Source organism: Mustela nivalis, assembly GCF_964662115.1.
Source record: "Mustela nivalis genome assembly, chromosome: 17".
Classification (NCBI taxonomy): domain Eukaryota; kingdom Metazoa; phylum Chordata; class Mammalia; order Carnivora; family Mustelidae; genus Mustela; species Mustela nivalis.
The window spans coordinates 49,523,276-49,539,962 of NC_139036.1; the positions used below are offsets into that span (position 1 = coordinate 49,523,276).

Consider the following 16,687-nt stretch of genomic DNA (forward strand, 5'->3'; position numbering starts at 1 on the left):
TATAAAACTGTCTATATAGCAACAAAATGGTAAACTATAGGAGAATAAACTTAAGTGATGTGTTAGTGTTGTATAAAGAAAACCTCCAAACTATCAATAAACATAAAAGACAACTCATAAATAAAATAATATATCATGTTTTTAGGTAGGGAGACAATGTCATAAAAATGTCAACTCTCTCTAAATTAATTGATGAATTCAATGCAATGAGTTCTCTTTAGAAAAATGACATATGGATCTGGGGTTAGAATAATAAAAAGCACTTGAGAGGAGACTTAGAGCTTTTTTGTTTTGTTCTGATATTTGTTTTTTTGTTTTTTGTTTAGAGAAGGAGAGAGAAAGAGAGTGAGTGGGGAGAGAGAAAGAGAATCTTAAGAGACTCCATGTCCCACATAGAGCCTAATTAAGTGCTCGATCTCAGAACCCCGAGATCATGACCTGCACCAAAATCAAGAGGCAGATGTTTGGGGCGCCTGGGTGGCTCAGTGGGTTAAGCTGCTGCCTTCGGCTCAGGTCATGATCTCAGGGTCCTGGGATGGAGCCCTGCATCAGGCTCTCTGCTCAGCAGGGAGCCTGTTTCCCTCTCTCTCTGCCTGCCTCTCTGCCTACTTGTGATCTCTCTCTGTCAAATAAATAAATAAAAGTCTTAAAAAAAATCTTAAAAAAAAAAAGAGGCAGATATTTAACTGACTGAGCCATCCAGGCCCTCATGAAAAATCCTTTTAAAAATAAAGATAGGGGCGCCTCGGTGGCTCAGTGGGTTAAAGCCTCTGCCTTTAGCTCAGGTCATGATCTCAGGGTCCTGGGATCGAGCCTCGCATCGGGCTCTCTGCTCAGCAGGGAGCTGCTTCCCTCTCTCTTTGCCTGCCTCTCTGCCTGCTTGTGATCTCTTTGTCAAATAAATAAATAAAATCTTAAAAAAATAATAAAGATAGATGAATGGGACCTGCCAGATATTTATGCTTGCTGTGTAGCTACAACAATTAAAACAGATTGCTGTCAATGAAAAAATAAAATAAAACAAATCATTAAATGAGAATAAAAAGAGACTTTTAGATTTCTATTTCTGGCTATGATGAACTAGCTTGTATTAGACCAACCTTCCTGTGAAAATAACTAGAACAGCTTTGTAAAACGAAAAATATCTATTTGAACACATTGTAGAGAAATCAGAGAAACCAAGATTTTAGAGGTCGAGACCTGAAGATAAAGGAAATGCACTGACATAAGCCCAACATGTTGCACAACTTTTCCACTTGAAGGATGTCAGTTCATACAGAATGTGGGTCTGAGAGGCTGTAAAAAAGGCTATGAGGATCTTACAGCAGACATGTGATGCTACAAGGGTCAATAATCAGTGTTCAGGCATCACCAAGTAGGGCAGACCTGATAAATAGCTCAATCTTTCAAAGAGAGGACCTGGGACAGCTTACACTGCAGGTGAACAAGAGATCAGCCTCCACAAGACTGAAGCCTATTTCAAATCAGCTCAATTCATGATTGGATGTAGGCAATCTTCTCTGATCTAACAGACTGCTAAAAAAAAAAAAGTAAATCCTATTTGGGGGATGATAACACCATTAAGAACTTCTAGAATTTTCCATTAAAATGTGTAGTGTTCAATCAAAAATTACAAGACACATCAAGAGGCAAGACTTCGACAAAACAAAAGAGACATCAGAAATAGCAATGATGCGAATCATGATATAACACGATGACACTTTTTAAAGTGCTTTAAGAAAGCCATCATCAACCTAGAATTTCATACCCAGCAAAAATATCCTTCAACATTGAAGGTAAAAAAAAAAAAATTTTTTTTCAGAAAAATAAAAACTAAGGAACTCTGTCAGCAAATTTGCATCAAAATAAATACTTGAGGCACCTGGGTGACTGGTGGGTTAAGAATTTGGCTTTGGCTCAGGTTGTAATCTCAGGGTTCTGGGATTGAGCCCCATGTTAGGCTGCTTAGTGGGGAGTCTGCTTCCCCTCTCCCTCTGCCCTTTCCCGTACTCATTTTTTCTCTCTCTCTCCCTCCCTCTCTCAAATAAATAAATACATCTTTAAAAAGTACTCAAGAGATTCTTCAAGCAGAATGATCTGGTATCAAAGCATAGAAATGAGGAAAGGTGAAAGAATGAAAAGGGTAATTATGTGTGTAAATCTAAATAAAATAGTGTAAAAAGGAAAAATAAACCATCTTATGGATTTAAAAATGTATGTAGAATTACTCTGATACTACTGTGCCTTTCTTTTCCCTCTAATTTTAAGATTTTCTCTTCATTGAACAGAAAAATGATGAAAACATGACTTACCAAGACTTGTGGCACAAAGCAAAGTTAGACTAGAAGGAAAATTATAGCCTTAAGAGCATGTATTAGAAAAAAAGAAAAACAGGGCCACCTGGGTGGCTCAGTGGGTTGGGCGTCTGCCTTCGGCTCAGGTCATGATCTCAGGGTCCTGGGGTCAAGCCCCACGTTGGTCTCTCTGTTCATCAGGGAGCCTGCTTCCCCCTCTCTCTCTGCCTGCCTCTCTGCCTACTTGTGATCTCTCTCTCTCTGTCAAATAAATAAATAAAAAATCTTAAAAAAAAAGAAAAAGAAAAACTGAAAGTAAATGATTTAATTATCTATCTCAAGAAGATAGAAAAAATGCAAATAAATCTCCTCTCCAAATAGGAGGAAGAAAATAATAAGATAGCAGAAATTAATGAAAACAAGCCTCTAATAAAAAAAAATCCACTAGTGTAATTGGCAAACTCCCAGCAAGACAGAGAGATACAGAGACAGAGACAAAGAGAAAGGATCAATGAATGAATGAATGAATGAATGAATGAATGAATATCCAGGGCTAGCAAGGTTGTGAGACTCACACATATGCACTTGGTGAAAGCGAATATGCAGGTCTATTCAAGGACGACACACATGAAGATTAAAAATGTAATTAATGCATGATTCAATAATTCTGCCAGGAATGTACTCTATGGATATATTCACAACAATACACCAAGTTGTATGTGCAAGGATATCTCTGCAGTGCTCAATGTTCAACAAGCAACTTAAATGACAGTGTGGGAGCTGGTTAAATAAATTAGGATTCAGCCCTGTAAGAGAATGAATCCTCTGTAGCTATTAAGTATGAGGCAGCTCTGTATGTTCAACAAGGAGAGCTTTCCAAGATTAATTATTAAGTGATAAATGCAAAAAAGTGCCAGGACATTGTGTATAGTATGATACTCTTGGGTAAAAAAAACAATCATATGTACTATGTAAATATTTTACATATATAAAAATATTTTTTATATTTTTATATATATATATACATTTCTATAGTATATATGTATATTTCTGTATATCTATCTATGAATTACATGTATATATAGAGAGAAAGCGTCAGAAAAAGAGAGAGTACATGAAATCCCTAAGATAGTAGGTACTACATTCCAGAACTGTGAGCAGGGCACCCTAGACTTAGAAACTGACTCTTAGAGTTCTCACCCACACTGATGGCAAAATTGTTGGCTGAACTGAAGATATGAGAGATTTTGGAAGAAGAATGGGTGAAAGGGTTACAGAAGTGCCCCTCATTGTAAAACATACCTTATCCCAGAGAAGGCAGGAGGATGGGAAATCCCTGCCCCAAGCCTCAGGTTTAGTGAGAGGATTCAGTATATGCTGGGAGTCCAGTGGCCTGGTGGGTGAATCTGACCCAGAAAATCTCAAAGGAGAGAGATGTTGGCTACTTGTCACGGTGGTAGGAGGGAAGGAGAGGCCACTGCTGCTCTGTCCGTGGTTTGTGCTTCCTGAGTTTGTGGGACCATCAGTGTAGGAGCATTTCCACAGACCTGTGGGCCAAGCCTGAGAGCACAGCACTAGCATGGAAGGGACTAGGGTCCCGCTCAAGATGGCTGCCATCCAAGATGGCTGCCAGGAAGGGGAAGTAGCTTCAGCAGAGAGAAGCCAGGCGGGAACCTCTGGATTGCCAAGAGTTTGAGGAAAGAACCATGAGAGACATAAAACCCACAAGAGGGGAACTACAACTTAGAAGGCAGTGGAGATGGGAGAGTGTGTGTGTGTCTCTGAAGAACCCAAGGAAAGGACAGTGTCCAAAAACCCAGCCTTGAACGTTCGCAAACCCAGAGAGTCTATGCCATGTCATGACTACCGGTCAGGTAAGACTCCTACCTCTCCTGCCTCCTCTTCCTGTCCACCATCCCGCCCGCTGAACCTGCAGCATGAGGGAGGGGTGCCGCAAAGAAGAAAAGAGGCCAGCTGTACCCCTCTGCAGGGCTCTGAAAGGCTTCCCACCATGACACAGCTGAGCCGAGGGTGGGCAAGTGCAGTCATTTTGCCTCAGGTTGGAAGGTTTGGCTGTCATTTGGGACTGGAACAGCTGAGTTACTGGCTGGGGGCGCTGCGCATTCCTGAGAGACTAGAAGAGCCATGCAGGTTGCCCTCCGCGTTCGCCGGGAGCCAAGGGAAGAACCAGCCCCTGAGTCAGTGTAAACAAGAGGAGGAGGGCTGCCCTGTCACTTTATCCCACAGGTACGTGGGCAGCGGCTTTAGGTTAAAAACCAGCAACTCCCACTTACGGCAATGTTTTGAGGAGGAAGTGAACGAGGTCAGTGCCCTTTCCTCTTCCTCCTCCTGGGCAGGGTCCCCCCCACCCTGCCCCCATGTTGATCCACCTCCTGATGTGGCAGAAATGAAAACATGACAATGGCCTCCCTTTGTGGGTCGTCTGGAGGCTGGGGTCCCATCTTCCCAGCAGCCTGAAGAGAAGAGGAGCGGGACTGAGCCATTGGGAAGCGACATTGTGTCTGCATCGGCAAGGCGTCCCGCAGAGGTGCAGGGGACATAGGGGTGGGCTGTGACTCTCCTCTCAGACAGCGTGTCACCACTCCCTCTTGGTGGCTCCCCACCTCTGCCTGTTTGCTGAGTCCCCCCTCCTCCCCACGGGGACCTGGGCAGGACACGAGCTCCATTTCCTCTAACCCCTTTTGCCAGCCAGCCCCCCTTCTGTGGCTCAATGAATTCAAGTTTCAGACTTACTTGTATGGCTTCTCCACCTGTAGGAGTGGATTATGGTACTGCTTCCTTGCAGGGGAGCTTGGGGGACTAGTGAACCGACACGGGCTAAGGCACTCACAACGCGAGCTCAGTAAAGGGAGGGCGTGTAGGGCACGCATTGCCGTGGCGGATTACTAGGTAAGGGAGACGATTATTTTCATTCCCCATGCCCGCACTACGAGTGCTTGCCAGACCCATGGAATGTGAGCGTCAGAACGGGACAAGCAAGGACGATGATGACGAAGAGGGTGATGACAGCTTGCCACCGACAGGGCGCATTTATCTACCGAGCCTCCATAATCTCGCCCTGAGATCTACCCGGCCAAGTTGCATTATTACTTGTTCTTTACATAGAGGAACCTGAGGTTGAAGACACAGGGGTCACTCAGCTTGTTAAGTACAGAGACTAGATTCAAACTTTGGTATGTCTGGCCCCTAAGCCCAAAGGTCTGGGCACTTCTCCCCCATGCGGTGATGGAGACCAACCTCTTTTCCATTTAACGCACTCATGTAAAGAACTCACTGTCTTCAACCACACAGAGGTGGGTTCTTGAGTGAATATGTGGGTACCTTGGAGCTCTCAGCCCTGTCACTACCATGAGCCACAGGGACACCCTCCCCTCTATCCTGCCCAGTCACACCCTCACTGTGTGGCCCACGGGGGACCCGGCAGCGGAGGAGATGCACCAGCCCTCCAGCAGATGCCGGGCCATCCTTCACGTTACCCCCAAGTGGAAATGCCCCCCCCCCAACTCCTACCCCGACAGAAATGGATTCGTGTTTTGCAGGATTTGTGGAAGCTCAAATCCCCTTTAGAAAAGACAGGAAAGGGGCACCTGGGTGGCTCAGTGGGTTAAAGCCTCTGCCTTTGGCTCAAGTCATGATCTCAGGGTCCTGGGATCGAGCCCCGCATTGGGCTCCCTGTTCAGTGGGGAGCCTGCTTCCCTCCTCTCTCTCTGCCTGCCTCTCTGTCTACTTGTGATCTCTCTCTCTGTTAAATAAATAAATAAAATCTTAAAAAAAAAAAAAGACAGGAAAGAGAGGGTTGCATACTTGCTTCTTTTAGATTCCACTTAAACAGGCGATGAGGGCTGCAAACGACACCATTCAGTGGCACGACGTCTTCACTGTTGACAATTAGAAGCCCACTCGTGGGGCCACCCCCTCACCATTCACACCGCCCTCAGTGCCGGCCGAGCCATAACGACCCTGCTCCCACAGCCATCGGGTGCAATAAAAGCCAGCCAGGAATGAAAAATAACTCCGTACCCCATGTCTTAATATGTGTAGACAGGAAAAATGTTCAGGCGTGATCTAATTTTGGCGACACTGGCCATCTATCAGACGCAGTCTGCAAAACCCTGCAGGGAGAGCCGGGTCCGGAGTTTTCTCCTGTCCTCAGCTTCCCTGATTTGGGGTCTGCTGGCTTCTCTCACCTGTGCATGCTTCTACCTCCCTGATTCCCGCAGGCTGACCCACACACGGCTCTAAGCAATTTACCCGGGTTAATTCATTTCACCCTCGCAACAACCCCCTTGCGGTAGGCAAGGTTATGAAAATAAGGATAATACTAGTAGAACCTTCTTCATAGGATAATGAGGATTAAATGAGCTCGTTTAAATGCATCTAGTTTAAAATAAGAATAGTAGCCCAGCGCCTAGTAAGTGCACACAGCTCAGCTTAACCCTGGTCATTAGCCCCACTTGATAGCGGGGAGGTTGATGGTTAAGGCATCCGCCTGAGGTCACCAGCCAGTGAGCAGGGGAGCTAGGACTTGACCCGAGCTCCCTGGCCTCATCCTCTGCTATGCTGTACTGCCTCTCATCTGTCCCTACGGACAAGTTCTCAGAGAGGGGCCCTGTTGAGTTTCCCACAGAGTACTTAGCTCACCACCTTGGAAACTCGCTTCCAGAAAGTGGAGAGATTCCTGGCTGACTGTCAAGTGCAAACTTGGTTCTGATTTTTCTCAGCACGACCAGCCTCTTGCCGAAGACGGAAAAGGCTGAAGGCTTCAAGCCCTTCGGTGTCTGGTCTTCGCATCACTCAGGTGGATGGCCACGCCAGAGGTTTTCCTTAGAAAAAGCCATGATACAGGTCATGATCACGGAGGAGGAGGAAGAGAGGCAGAAGCGCAGAAAAAAGCCATTGAGTGTTTCCTGCTGGACACTCGGAGCTATTCCTGGCCACGTCCAGCCCCCTCCATGCTTGGAGGAGTCTCTGAGACAGGCTTCTGCTGCCTCCGAGTCTTCCTTCTGGGAGAAGGGAGGGGTGGGAACAGCCCAGGGAAGAAAACTGCTCTGGCTTTGGAGAAGCTGCCTGGACCGCACTGGGGCCCAGAGGCCGGCTGGGAGCCTGGCAAAGAGCATGCCTCCCCCAGAGGTCCACACTGCTGCTTGACGCCTCTGGCAAGGCAGTCCATGGGGCCTGGCCAGGTTCCAAAGCCCCCCACCCCCGCTCCTGTGCACGCATGGCTATAAATACCTCCCACCAAGCACCGGTTCCCAGCCCCCCGACCCCCGCATGTTTTCCCATAACTCAGGATTCTTAGAGCATGTGGCACGCACTGTCATGCCTCCCCTCGCTTCACTGTCCCATCTCCTGCCGCTGTCCATGCGCCCAGCCCTGTCCCCACTGAGTCGCAAGTCCGAGGCCACACAGAGAGCCAGCCGGGTTGCTGTGGACCCAGGAACGACAGCCCCAAGCCCGGATTTCGAGCACTCCTGAACCTTAGTGCCGACAGGAAGACCGTGTGCCCGCTGTGGCAGGGCGATAGTCTGGAACGAGATGGCCAAGGACAGAGAAGCATAGAAGGGGGTGACGTGTTCCTCTGAGGTGTCAGTTCTCAGGTGGATGCTTTCTGCGCCCCTCTCCGTGACTTGAGACGAAACAATGCCAGGGCCACCCTGAGGTCCCCGGATGGCCTGGCTGGGAGCGTGGCCCTCCCTGGGAATCAGGAGGCCCATGGCCCCATGTGGGATGTGGAATGAAGTCCGTGGGCTCTCTCAGTCCCGGGAGGTGGGCCGTGGTCCCTGGAAGGTCCCTGGGAGTCTCTGCCCCAGCAGATGTCTCATGACCTTCGATAGATGAAGTCAAAGTGCTTACAGAGTTTTTAAACAGATTTTAATATTTCCTGACTGGATGACAAAGTAAAAACCTGAGGAGGGAACTGAGGGCTAACAGGAGGGGGAGGGGTGGTCTCACCTTTCACTGGGCCTGGGACGGTTGGCGATAAGGTGAGGGAGGCAAGGGCTGCTGCTCTCCCTCCTTTTCAGCCAGTGACCTACCTCACAGACCCGAGAGCTGTCAGGTGCGGAGGAGCCCTGGTCTGAAAAAAGAGGGGCAGGGCAGGACGGGCCTGAACCTCAGCCTGGTTCTGGCTGCTCGGTTCATCATGGAGTGGCCCATTAGTTCCAGGCTGGCCCAGAAGCACAGTGCAGGCCCTGGGGCCTCAGGCAACTCGCTGAGCCTCTCTGAGTCTCATGAATAATACAGGAATGATGGCTTCTTTAAGGAGTGGCTCTGAGGATTCCGTGACATAAAGTAGGTCATGGGCTCTCCACCAGTGTTCATCTTTATTCCCTGATCCAGAAAAAGGAAGCAAGACTGGCCACCCAGGAGGCTGATCCCAGTGGGGTAAAATACTCAGGGTAACAAGATGGCGCCAGTGGGGCGGGAGCAATGGGTGAGGAAGCGTGCGTGCATCTCCTGTGAAAACTAGCCTCGGTAACGGTCTCCAACTGAATAAGGCAGAGACCGGGGTGGGTCTCTGTGGGCTGGAAGGCACAGAAACCCTCAGGAACTGCTTCTGAGGGAAGCACCAGCTCTCTAAGAAGTCAGGTCAGGAACTGAGACAAGAAAAGAGAATGGCATCCTCAGGGGCCAGACAGGATTGGACAGGATACAACCTCAAGCCCTTAAACCAGTCGATCTTAACCCCTGCTGCCTCTTAGTGTCACTTGGGGAGTTTAAAAGAAATCCCACTGCTGGGTTGTTTCCGAGGCCAATTATATCTGACTCTCTGGTTGGGCGGGGGTGGGGTGAGGCATAAGACTAAAAGAATTCCAGATGACTCCAAGGTATGGCCAAGGTTGGGAGCCACGAGCCAACATGGGGACCCTCACAGGCCTGGAGATGTACAGACCCCACACTCATGGTTTGTTTTTGGTTTCATCTGGACTAAAGCAGAGCTATTCAACATGGCAGCCACTAGCCGCAGGTGGCTCTTGGTCACTTGGAAAAAATATATATTTTATTTATTTATTTTGAAAGAGAGAGTGAGGCAGAGCGTAAGCAGAGTGGGGGGCAGTGGAAGAGGGAGAAGCAGACGCCCCACTGAGCAGGGAGCCCCATGCAGGACTCGATCCCAAGACCCTGGGATCATGACCGGAGCCAAAGGCAAACGCTTAACCAACTGAGCCACCCAGGCGCCCTCTGCAATGCTTTGAAATGTGGCCAGTCCAAATTGGGATGCGCCATCAGCAGAGAATACACATGTGTTTTCTAAGATTTACTACAGAGAAAGAATGTAAAAAATTTCATTGGTGGTTTTTAGAACATTGATTACACGTTGAGATGGCATATTGAGCTACATAAAAGATATTAATTTTACTCTATCTTTATACTCTTTTAATGAGGCTGTCGAAAATTTTAAATGACATCACATGGCTCACGTTCTGTTTTTGCGGGACAGGGCTGGCCTGGAGAGGAGCCGATTCAAAAACGTGTTTTGTTTAGGTCTCCTATTTGTAATCTTGTCTCATCTGTTCTTTGACACTAACACTCTCTAAAGCTTTGCCTTGTGATTCCACTTACATAAGATTCTTTTTTTTTTTTAAGATTTTATTTATTTATTTCACAGACAGAGATCACCAGTCAAACAGAGATCACAAGTCGGCAGAGAGGCAGGCAGTGGGGGGAGAGGGATGCAGGCTCCCCGCTGAGCAGAGAGCCCGACGTGGGGCTTGATCCCAGGAACCTGGGTACAACAGGTGCACCTGAGCCAAAGGCAGAGGCTTTTAACCCACTGAGCCACCCAAGTGCCCCTACATAAGATTCTTGACATGACAAAAATGAAGACTTGGAGGACAGATCAGTGGTTGCTGGGATCAGAGCCCAGAGTGAGGCGGGGAAGGCCAGGGGCAACAGGGGGGATCCCCGTGGTGTGGAATGTGCTGCATCTTGACTGCGTTCATGTCAAGATTCTGGTTGTGGTGCTTTGGGATGTGATGCTAGAGATGTTACCATTGGGGGAAACTGGGTAAAAGGTACACGGCATCTCTCTGTGTGATTTCTTACCATTGCATGCGATTCTTTGGTGATCTCAAAACAAAAAGCTCAATGAGAAACAACAACTTCCCCTCTGAAACCATAACTCTCACACTCCGCTGGGGACTGAGTGAAGTGGGGTTCCCCTTCTGGAAAGCCACTGGGCAACATGCTTCCAGCCTTACGTATGTTCACTACCTTTGGTCCCAAAAATTCAACTTCTGGGAATGACTGGTACAGAAATGGATACAGACAGAAGCACGAAAATACAAAGGTGTTTACTCATTATTGCTTCTAGTAGCGAAATGCTTGGAACCACCAATGTGCCTTTCTGAAAGGGAAGGGTTAGATAAACTATGGCTTTATCCTCTCGGGGAACAATTCCTGGACAGTCCCTGTCCTCGGTGACCATGTTGTCATGGAAGGAAATGCTGGTAAGACAATGTTCAAAAAAAAAAAAAAAAAAACGGGGGGGATGCAAAATAGCGATAATTTGCCAATTTGTAGATCAAGAATCTGGAATGACAAATAGAACAATATTGAGAGTGCTGTTTTGATAGTAAGATGATGAATATGTTTATTCTTCCTACTTGACTATTTATTTTCCCCGTTTTTGTTTAATAAATATGCACCGCATTTTTAAAGTGACATAATGATCTTTTTTCCCCTTTTTAAAATTGGTTGTCTTCCTGGAACCAAGACTTAGTTAAGAAGGTTGGAGGCTGACTTGCCCCCTGCTGTCTGATTGTGGTGGTGCAGGCTGGAACCCAAGGCCCCCCCTCCCCCCTTTTTTTTCCCTTTCTTTCCTGGGTACCGGAGATCTCTAACACCCCAACCCAGAAATATGGAGTCAGGGAGAGGACGGAAGACTAGCTCTCTTTACTCTTCTGAATTTCCCAATGTGCTATAGAAGAAGCACGTACTTTCTCTGCTTGGGACGCATGCGTGTATATGTATATATGAAGGATAAGTTAAAAATTAACAAAAGATGACCTATATATAAAGAAAAATACATATTTTAAACCAGAGCAGCTTCATGGCAGAGGGAGGCTCCCCTCTGCCTAGAATGGCCTTCTCTGCTTCTTCCTGGGGCATAAGCCAGTCTGCCCCAGGCTCTTGCAATGTTCTATTTTTATTTTCATTATTTAACTGTGTCCCATATATAACTGCTAAGTGGAGTGTTCAGTTCCATAACTTAATGGACGAGTGACCTCCGTCTGCAATGCCCGAGTCACACGGAACTCCGCAGGCCATTAATGAGGTCCTCAGGCCCCCTCCCCCTGTCAGTTTCAGTCCCTGGCTAGGAGCGCAGGAACGGGGCTGCCGTGGGGAAGGAGGGGGGCACACGAGGAGGGAATGAAGGAGCCCACACCAGCAGGGGAGTGCTGGGGAGCCGTGCAGACCCATGGATGGTATTTGCTCGCGGCCTGTTCTCAGGAGCTGAGCAGCTCACGGGGTTGGAGACAGGATGACTACTGACTTGATTTCTCACCTCCGCTGGCTTCGGATGATTGACTGAGCTCAGCTCCTGGCCAGATGGAGCAGGGAGCTGTCTTGGGACCCACCTCCTAGAGGAAGAAGGGGTTTTAATTCCTCTGCTTCATCATCTTTCTCGGTTATTGAATCTACACCTTCACAGTGCTCTAAACCTTGTCGTCTGACTCATCCCACAATGTTATACACTCAGGGACCTGGGGTCAGTCATCAGGCAAACAGAGAAACCACATGGCACTGAAGGGTTTGTTGAGCTACTGCATTGACCTTGACCCTCAGCATCAATGATGTTTTATGAAATACTATCATACCGGTTTGTGACCTCCCTGGATCCTCCCATCAAGTCTAGGAAGATGGTGTTATCGACGGCATGACTCATTCTGCAGGCAAGAAATCCAAGGTTGAGAGAGGTGTCCTGCCCAGGGAGGATGTGAAGTTGCATCCTCTGGGCTGCAGTCCTCTGCCTGTGCTCACCCCATTCTCCCCACAAAGAGGTGGGGTGCTTCCCCAGGTAGACCCCAGGACAGAGCCCAGGAAGTGCAACCCCCAGGACTTGGGCATCCGGGGTCTCCTGGACTGACCCGTGCTGGATCTTCCCCTCCCCGGAGCAGGAACCGGGCCCAGCCGGCCGTTTCTGCTTCTCTCCCTTGGCTGACTTCTCTCCCCTCCACAGCCTCTCCTGCCCTGTGCGGTGACTCCAGGCCCCTCACATGCTGAGTCCGCCTCATCCTTCCCACAACAACACATTCATCAGGAGGGAGACAGATGATTTGCTCCGGAGGGAAGGAGGAAGGAGTGGAAGAAATCAATAGCGCAGAATGATGTCTCTATATTGCGCCTCCCCAGTTTTATTTCCCTTCACAGAAGCGCGATGGAAAACAACTGTCGGCTCTGGCTTTGATATGAATTGATCTTGAAGCCGGGTGAGCCCAGGAGCGCTCCCTTAATGGCTGGCCATCGCCTGCCCGCACTTGGGTTGACAACGAGTTCTCAGTCAATGCGCAAGGGCCACCTACTTATCTGATTTGGATGTCCTGGCTCCTCTCTGCTCGCAGCACTGGGGACTGTCAGCAGGGTCTGAAATTGGTCACCAGCTGGTCGGGTGATAAGGGAGAAGGTGAAGAGAAGGAAGTGGGGCCTCTACCGCAGCCCCAAACCCATCTCTCTTGCACAGAAAAATTCCTACCTGCCTTGGGCTCAAATACCTTCAAAGCTGAGTTGAAATCCAATTGGTGCAAATAGCATCATCAGCCAGTAACACTTTAGTCTGAATTTGCAGAGCCTTGTTGAATGGAGGCAGTCACAATGCATGTCTTAAGGCATAGTGAGTAGTGTGGAGCATAGGAGTTTAAGTGACTCACACCCAGGGCCCGGCCCATGGTCATCAACCAAATTCTGGCTGTGAACCACCCAACTTGGGTGGCACACTGTGTGCTCTCATCTGGACATTTTGGTCAACCTCTTAGGCCCTCCATCTTCTCAACTAGGAATGTAAGATAATCCTTCCTTGTACAAGTACTAAGAGGATTAAATACAGTAGGGTATGTGGGGCTGGGCACAGCTCCTGGCACTCGGCAGCTGCTTCCACCTCAAGCTTCTAGAAGTTTCTTGTGGGAGTAGTATGAAAGAAAGGCATGAGGGGGGTTGCCTGGAAATCTGGAGCAACGTCTCACAGAAGATGTCAAGAGAGGGACAGCTCAGGGCAGCCAAGGACACAGAGGGCCAAGTGGGGACTCCCACCTTGGAACCCTTTCTGTTGTGTCCTCAGGGGGCAACCGATGCCCCCAGAGCAAAGGAAGCACGAGAGGTGGAAGGACCTACCCACTGCCAAGTTCATACGTGAGGCTGTATCCCAAGAAGTTACAAAGGTCAAGAGTCCCTCATTCAAATTTGCTCTGGGTTCAAATCCTTGCTGCCTCACTTATCAGCTCTGTGACCCTGGGCAGGCGGCCTCCGCTCTGCATACCTCAGCTTCTGCACCTGCATAGGGAGGAAGAACATGGAATCCCTGGGATGACAATCACACCGACGTTCTCCTGACATGCACCATTATTGCGGCTCGGGCTGGACACAGGAACTCCCCATATGGACTTCTGCGTCTGAAGGGAGGTTGGGATTCCCAAATCCCAACAAACAAATGCTCTAGGTTGTTGAAGTCCAGAAGTGCTCTGGCCACCCCACCCATCACTTCTATAGCCGATGAGGACTCCCTAGGAACTAGGGCTTCAGGAAGCTAGTGTTTGTGAATTCTTGCCTCGATCGGGCAGTGTTCCAGCTGTTTCTCTACACAGCGATCTCATCCAGTCCCCGTGATGACTCTGGGAGTGCCACATGGACACTGCCCATTCACGCAGGAACTGAGATGACCCTCCACTGACCTGAGGTCACCCAGACACTGAGAAGTAGGCGTGGGCTCTGAGCCTGGCTTCTGAGACCACAGAACCTCAGTGACCCCACAGTACCAAACAGGAGTCATATCCCAGGGGGGTCAGGCTGCAGGGTCCAGGCTGTCAGGGTTAAGATCCAAGAGTAAGGCCAAGACAACTACTATGGGGCCGTAGGTGGTCTCACGGTAGGGTTGGTGCTGAAGGTGCGTAGGGAGCGTGATCAGGCTATCCTGATAGGGAATGTTTTAAAAAAAAAAAAAAAGGGCATTTTCTATGCACAGAGCAAATCCTGTCTACCTTCTCCAGAAGACAGCATCCTCTCCAGGAAACAGTGGGGGCCCTCCTGACCCATCACTCACAGCCCACCCTCTGGTACTCCGTCACGGAGATGCCTCCCGCCTGGAAGGATGGAGCCGGCCTTGGCCCCAGGCATTTGCCAGCCCCTGAGCTCCTTCGGAAGAGCAAGGAGAGGGTGATCAAGGTATCTCGGGTCTCCAGGATGCAGAGGTGTAAGCCAAGGTCACCCACCAGGGAACAGTCTCCTATTTTGAGACCAAGTGAGATTTACTCAGGGAGTCGCCTGCCTCCTCAGGCGATGGCCGGAGGTGGGTGGTGTCTGAATGTGTTATCCATGGGGGAAGGCGCTGCTTCCTGGATGCCAACGCTTCCTGTTCTTGCTGCCAGGGTGATGCTCCCAGCACCGCACTCGGTGGGACCTCTTTGGAGGGCAAGCTGTGCTAGGCGGGGGAAGGCCAAGTGCAGAGGCAGGAGCCAGGAACAGAGTGAAATTCCTATGGACCGCCCGCCTAGGACCCCAGCCTCGTGGGAGCCATGGGAGAGAAGAGGCTGACGGTCAAGAGTGCAGAGTACCCAAGCTCAGGTTCCAGCTCTGCCAGCAAATAGCTGTGTGTCCTTGGACGACTTACTGAACGGTTCTGAGCTCCCACATGCTTAGAAAATAGGGGTAATCGTACTTAAAAAGATTTTCAGGAAATGACAAGTTTCAGGGGGGACCTGGAACCCTCAAAGATTTGCTGGTAGAAACATAAAATGGTGAGGGGCCCCTGGGTGGCTCCGTGGGTTAAGCATCTGACTCTTGATTTTGGCTGAGGTCATGATCTCAGGGTAGTGGGATCGAGCCCTGAGTTGAGCTCTGGGCTGGGTGTGGAGTCTGCTTAAGATTCTCTCCTTCTCCTTCTGCTTCTCTCTGAACACAGAATTACCATCCAACCCAGGAATCAGACTCCTGGGGATGTATGCAAAAGAGTTGAAAACAGGTGTTCAAACACATATTTGTATGTGAATATTCAGAACAGCAGTATTCCTGGGTGCCTGGGTGGCTCAGTGGGTTAAGCTGCTGCCTTCAGCTCGGGTCATGATCTCAGGGTCCTGGGATCGAGTCCCACATCGGGCTCTCTGCTCAGCAGGGAGCCTGCTTCCTCCTCTCTCTTTCTCTGCCTGCCTCTCTGCCTACTTGTGATCTCTCTGTGTCAAATAAATAAATAAAATCTTTAAAAAAAAAAAAAGAACAGCAGTATTCCTGATAGCCAAAGGGTAGACGATGCCCGTCAGTGAATCAATGGAGTCACAAAATGTAGTCTACCCACACAGTGGAATATTACTCAGTTGTAAAAGGGGATGAGGCGTTGACATAGCACGGACAGACCTGGGAAACACGATACTGAGTGAAAGAAGCCAGACCCAAAAGGCCCCATGCTGTGTGATTCCATTTATGTGAAATGTCCAAAATAGGTAAATGCCTAGGGACAGAAGGCAGATCAGTGGTTGCTGGGGACTTGGCAGAGGCAGGCACGGGGAATGACTGCGTAGTGGGTGGGTTTCCCTTGGGGGTGACAAAAATGTTCCAGAATTAGAAGGTGGTGATGGTTACACAATGCTTGAATGTGCTAAGTGCCACTGAATTGGACACGTTAAGATGGTTGAAATGGTAGATTTCAGGTTATGTGTATTTTACCACCGTCAACCCCCCTAAAGATTGCATCTGTTTATGCCAAAGCACAGGATTCAGCACAATTAAAGGAGAGTACAACAGAAAGGTCCATACAAGCGCTTGTCCGAGGGGGAAGGAGGGCCGCCGAGTGGATCCGAGGAGGACCAGGCACGACGCGCTGGGCACGGAGCCCGCACAAGTACCTGCCCAGGGAAGCCCAGGCTCCCTCGTGGTTCTCCCTCCCACGTCAGAGAGCTCAGCCTCTGTCGGCCACACACTTCACACTGCACATGGCCCTGCACCTGGGGGGCAGCTGGGACATGTTTTCTTTTTCTTTTTCATTTTTTTTTTTTTTAAGATTTTATTTATTGAGAGAGAGGGAGATAGAGAGCGAGAGAGAGAGAGAAAGAGAGAGCACAGCCAGGGCAGGGGCAGAGGGAGAGGCAGAAGCAGAGTCCCTCCTGAGTCCTGAGTGATCCCGACACTAGGCTAGATCCCAGGACCCCATGTTCATGACCTGAGCC

General features: G+C 49.1%; 1 protein-coding gene across 4 annotated transcripts in view; it reads right to left on the reverse strand.

Annotated features, from left to right (window-relative positions):
• The window catches only part of CACNG5 (calcium voltage-gated channel auxiliary subunit gamma 5), a 40,328-nt gene that overhangs the window by 16,298 nt on the left and 7,343 nt on the right, over positions 1-16,687 (reverse strand). The window lies entirely within an intron of this gene.